Source organism: Falco rusticolus, chromosome 1 (assembly GCF_015220075.1).
Source record: "Falco rusticolus isolate bFalRus1 chromosome 1, bFalRus1.pri, whole genome shotgun sequence".
Lineage (NCBI taxonomy): Eukaryota > Metazoa > Chordata > Aves > Falconiformes > Falconidae > Falco > Falco rusticolus.
Window position 1 is genome coordinate 62019098 of NC_051187.1, and position 6000 is coordinate 62025097.

A 6000-nucleotide genomic window follows, 5' to 3' on the forward strand; every position below is an offset into this window, starting at 1 on the left:
GTAAATCACTCAATCTCTCCATAGTTTAGTTTCCTGCACGTCAGAGACAACTTTTACTTTGGACCCCCTCTATTTTGTCTTATCATTAGCAGATGCTTGAGGGCAAGGACTGTCCTTACTAGATCTTTATGCCTCACTTCATGTAGAACTCAATTATAAACATGAGCACCTGGGTCTAAACAAGACAAATAGAATGCACAAGAACAACTGAATGCAAATAAAGATTAAAGACTGTTGATGTAAGGAGGCGTGCCAGTACAGAGGCTACATGGTGCAAAGGTAAAATTCAGTTTCTTTTATTTTCTCCTCCATTCCCAAGTAGAGTTTAATTCCTCTCTGACACAGGCATTTATGCAACAATTTTTAGAGGGTACATTTCTCCTGAATGCTGTGTCACAAACATCAGTCTTTCTTCAAGGTCAGGATTTTGTTTGATGTCTTTGTCTTGAGCAAACAAAGGTAAATGGGAAAGAGAAAACATGCAGTACACTAGAAACTGCTGAGCCTTCTGTATAAACATTTCCATTTGCTGCCTGAGTTGGCTATGTATTTTGTCTATTTGATCTTTTATAACTATATAAACAAACTCATGAATATCGAACCACCTTACGTTTCTAAGTAAAAAAGAGAAAGCCAGAATATGGTAGGCAGCATAGGGTCCAGTTGGTGCCAGTTTTGGGAAACTGAATCTTACATGAAGCCTATAAATGATGAAATGAGGAAATAAAATGCCAATATAGAATGGTGGGGTTTTTTTCCTAGCGAGAGCCACAGTTTTAAGATCTCCAGGTCCTTTCTACTAAGTGCTGCTTAGCACAGAGTGGTAAACAATCAATCCCATGGGACTAGTAGGCGCAGATAAATGGTGATGGGAATGAAAAATTAATGGTTTACACAATAGGAAGCAAGGCTACGAGACTATCTAGTCTACCCAAGGCTGGAGAAGTAGCTTGTGCCAGAGCTAGGACTTGAACTCAGCCCTTCAGTATCTGAATGAAGGTATTTGGCCTTTCTTCCTGAAGTAGGCAGTGTATTTTGTAACACTGAACTTCATGACCATTAGAAAATAAGTGAGAGGAATTCCAACAAATGGCAAGCTGAAAAGCATGGGCTTCTAATGAATTCTTGAACACAGACTATTCTTTCTGATACCAGAAGTAAGAAAAAAAAAATCTAATGAACACAAGAGAATGTAAAGGGATTGTGAGCAAGGTGTAGAACTTCGTGTAAAAGTCAAGGGGAAAAGGCACAGCTGGCAGAGAAAAGGGGATGTGCTGCTGCTTTGCTCAAAAAGAGACCAGAGGATTTGGGAAGTTGGCCTGTACATCTTTTTCCTCCACACTAACAGGAACACCGAGATGACCCTGTAATCGGTGACTACGGCTCCACAAAGGCAATGGTCCCCTTTTGGCCTTTTCCAGCTGTCCAGCAGCAGCTGGCAGCCCTCCAGCAATGCCCTGACATTACTTGCTTTCCCTGAGGAATGAGAACTTACCTAATAGTACCTCACTAAGGTAGCAAATTAAAAGTGACCTGAGCAATGGCCTATAATAGCAAGGAAATTACATTTGTGGCCCTTTTTCCTGCAAATATAAAGAAGATATTCAAAAGAACAGGGGCTGGTGTAATGCAGTACACCTCCACTAAAATCAGTGAAATGAAGCCTGATGGGATGGAGTGAGGATGTGGCCCATTTTCAGTGATTTTTATATTTTTTTTTATATTTGTGTGTGTGTGTGTGTGTTTATTTGCTTGTAAAACAACTGCAACAAAAGTAAAATATAACCTGAATACAGGTCAGCTGCTAAGCTAATGCAGACTTCCCATAAAAGACTGGAAGGCTTTACAGACATAATCCATGTACAGCAGAACTCTGCATTGCCATGGAAACAATTACATTCAAAGAACAAAATGCAACTGATATCAAGCCGTTCAAAAGGCATTTAAAACTTGTTATGCACTTAAAGTACAAGGAAATTAGTTTGCTAATTAACACACTGTTCCCAACCATTGTGATTTCTTTCTTTAATGGTGAGACTGGTATTTGCTGCTTTGCTTTCCCTCCTAATGCTCCCTTCCTACAAACACACTTAGCCTAAATACAATATTTCAGCATTTGTTTCAAGCCATGTAATAAAAGCTCAAACTGCAACTAGTATTTATCCTTTCTTTTTCAGCCAATGCACCCAATAGATCCTTTTTAATCTCCCCTAATGTCTCTAATGTAATGAATCCCATATATAATGGCATTATAATGGTTAGAAAGTGCTTAGGCAAGCCTTCCAAAAAGAAATAGACTTCAGACTTTTTAAACAAAAAGCCAAAACAACAAAACAAGGGGTCCTGCACTTGGGTCACAACAACCCCACGCAATGCTACAGTCTTGGGGCAGAGCAGCTGGAAAGCTGCCTGGGGGAAAAGGACCTGGGGGTGCTGGCTGACAGCCGGCTGAACATGAGCCAGCAGTGTGCCCAGGTGGCCAAGAAGGCCAATTGTGGCCAGCATAACCAAGGCAATCATCCTCCCCCTGTACTCGGCACTGGTGAGGCTGCACCTCAAATCCTGTGTTGAGTTTTGGGCCACTCACTGCAAGAGGGACACTGAGGTGCTGCAGCGTGTCCAGAGAAGGGCAGATGAGGCTGGTGAAGGGTCTGGAGCACAAGGTTTATTAGGAGCAGCTGAGGGAACTGGGGTCGTTTAGCCTGCAGAAAAGGAGGCTCAGGAGGGACCTTACCACTCTCTACAACTCCCTGAAAGGAGGTTGTAGGCAGGTGGGGGTTGGTCTCTTCTCCCAAGTAACAAGTGATAGGACAAGAGCAAATGGCTACAAGTTGTACCAGGGAAGGTTTAGATTGGATATTGGGAAAGATTTCTGCACCAAAATGGTTCTGAAGCATTGGAACAGGCTGCCCAGGATGATGATTGAGTCACCATGCCTAGAGGTATTTAAAAGATGTGTAGATGTGGTGTTTAGGGGCATGGTTTAGTGGTAGATTGGCACTGCTAGGTTAATGGTTGGACTCTATGATCTTAAAGGTCTTTTACAACATAAACTATTCCATGAATGTATGAATACCAAGCCTCCTCCAATAAAAACAGCTTTTAATTAACTGCAGTGCTCAAGGCACTGCTTAATTATGAATTATGATTTCTAACGTCTCAGCCCTAGTTTTGCATGAGGTCAGTCATAAATTTCCCCAAGTTTGCAGAAGAGCAGTCTAATGACCCCAAATGACACCTAGCACTTGGAAATGCAGTGCTGGTTGCACTTTAATAAAAAAAAAAACCCTCTATTTTTTAATGATGATTTTAGCATAAGCCTCCAGGAGCAACAGGATACTAGGAGAGATTAACCATGCAGATGGCATTTTCTCCATGTGCCTCCAAGAAAAGGGTCTTTTGCATATTACATTTGCAGAATTCCTGCACAGCCAGTGAAAATCTTTCAGGCAATGTGTATTTGGCAACATCTGTAGCTCTCAAGATCTTGATTCATTCTCCTGTCCCGCAGGCATTTAATCAAGATGCCTAAAAGGGATGTGTAGTTCTCTTAACTGTCTTCTCTGGCTACTGGACAGTGATGAAACTCCAGCGAGCAATTCAGATCTCAGCTGGGCTCATTTGCTCTCTGGAGGTTCTTATGTCCTTGCTACCTACAAAGAGACTGCCACATGATTAACTCCTGTGTTAGGGGGTGGTAAATCCAATCCCAAAGACCACATTAATGCAATAAACAGTATTCTTTCCCCTTTATTTTATGAGACATTGAGGCACAGAGAGATGCTGTGACCTGGCTCTTGTTATTAAGCAAAGAAAAAGAAGCATGTGTTTCCAAATCTCTCACCCCAATGCCTTCTGCTGGAATGTAAGACCTGCTATCGTTTATTTACATACTGATACTGATTTTGGCAGCAGCTGAAATGAAACCATGTCCCAGACTGATTTTATTTCTACTTTTTCAGACTGCCGCATCCCACCCTGGCCAGAATGGTCTGCAGCAACTTTTTCATCTCTGTGCAAAGCAACTGCATGCTTCCTTTCTTTCTCATCTCAGAGCTGCCGTCTGAGTGGACATAAACCACTTTCAGGTTCCTCTCATTCATTCACTGATGAGCTGGAGACAGCTGCATTAACAGCACTGCCAATAAACAGCTCAGTTAGGGAGAAGAGTGCCTTTCAATTCTAAATACTGTAGACAGCTTGGAGGAATAACACACCTTCTAGCTAAAATTGTGTCCAGCGCCCCATCTTCAGGGAAAGAAAACACGGCCTGGTATTGCCATGCATAGCTAAACACACTCTTTCCAGGTGTGCTCCGGGCCACAAAGTGTGGCTGGAGTTGAATAAAACCTTCCAGGTGTTTTATTTCAGGTGTTCCCGAAAGTCCATTTTGCATGAAGGAAACTGAAGCACATGTTCCAAGTTAAGCCTACGCCTAAGGGTTTTGCTGGAATAAGATTTTGGTGCTTAGAGCACTAAAGCAGTCTTTTGGCAATTCCCAAATCAGTTTTTGGTAATAGCTTCCAGAAAATAAGCCAAACTAAAAAGCAAAGCAACAACCAAAAAAACCCCTCACTTCTCATGCTTTGCCATACCACAAGGTCATAATCACCAAGGCAGTTTTCAGGGTTATACTAAAAGATAGAAAAGCAAATCAAGTGCCTGACATGCCCCAAATCCCCTTTTGGGAAGAACTGTTTGCAGAATCTGGACTCAAGGCAGAAGAAATTCAGCTATTCTGTCTTAAAATTGTGAATCTCTGAACACTAAATGAAGGCACAAGCCATCCTGCTATGGCTAATCATGAGATTAAAGGTTGGAAGCTCAGCACTGTACACATGATTCTGCCTTGATGAGCCAGAAAAGGTGTGTAGAAATAGTTTAATAGCTTTTCTTTTTTACCCTGGCTAGACTGCAGGAAAAGACAAGGATGATCTCCACATACAATTTTTACATATAAACCCCTTAATAAAACCCTCATTACCTGATTAATTTTGAACTTTCCCGTATTACAGAAAATGAAGCTGTTCTCACAAAGGGACCTGCTGCCCATATGAGGTTAATGACCATAACCTGGCAGACAGTTCTTGGCCATGCTGGGTGGTGCTAAAGTTCCTCCAAGATCTTGATAGCATCATCTCTCCAACATAGGACATTAACTGTTGTTTTCCATCTGTCATGTCCCATTAAAAAACAAAAAAACCCAAAAAAAACCAAACACCCAAAACAAACCACCACCACACCGGAACCCCCCCAACCAGCACAATAATTCTATTTCCTGCCATATTACCTCTGCTCCTGCTGAGATCCTGTTCTTCGAAACACAAACTTGAGCTGATCATAAGGTATTAATTATGATCCTATAACTCTCCCCCCACATCAAAAATCCCCGCTTGAAGTAGACTACAGCATATTTAGCATATACCATTTCTTTTTTTGGGAGCAAAATGCTTGTCAGATGTAACTTAATCACCAATTACCCATAGCTCGGTGTCAAGCATTGCCACTCAATTTAATTTGCTTCCTGACAAAGAATGCCTTCCTGGGGATATCAATATGAAACATATTGCGAATCTCTGATTTGTGAAACCAGAGGAAAAAAATGGAACAAGAGTATGTTAAGGTGTATAACTTGCTTTTGATGTATACAGATGTAACTGCACTAGGAAGGTAGAAACCTCAAATGAGAAAGCAGACCAAAAAGAGAAAACAGCTAATACAGAAAAAGGAGGGATGCACTTAATGCCTCAGCAGCATGACCTTTATAGCAGAATAACCACAAAGCACAATATCTAGCCTAAGGGAAGAAGTAACATAATCCCCAAGCCACAACTCAATACTCTGACCAGAAGCCTGATGGCTCTTATATGCTAGAAGGCAGAAAAGGCCATTACAGGTTATTCAAGAAGTCACCAAAATGTTTGTGTTTGACCTTGCCTTAGGGCTTACCTGCAGCTACAGAGCCTGAATATTTCTTTCTGTGTATTCTGTAACCTAGGA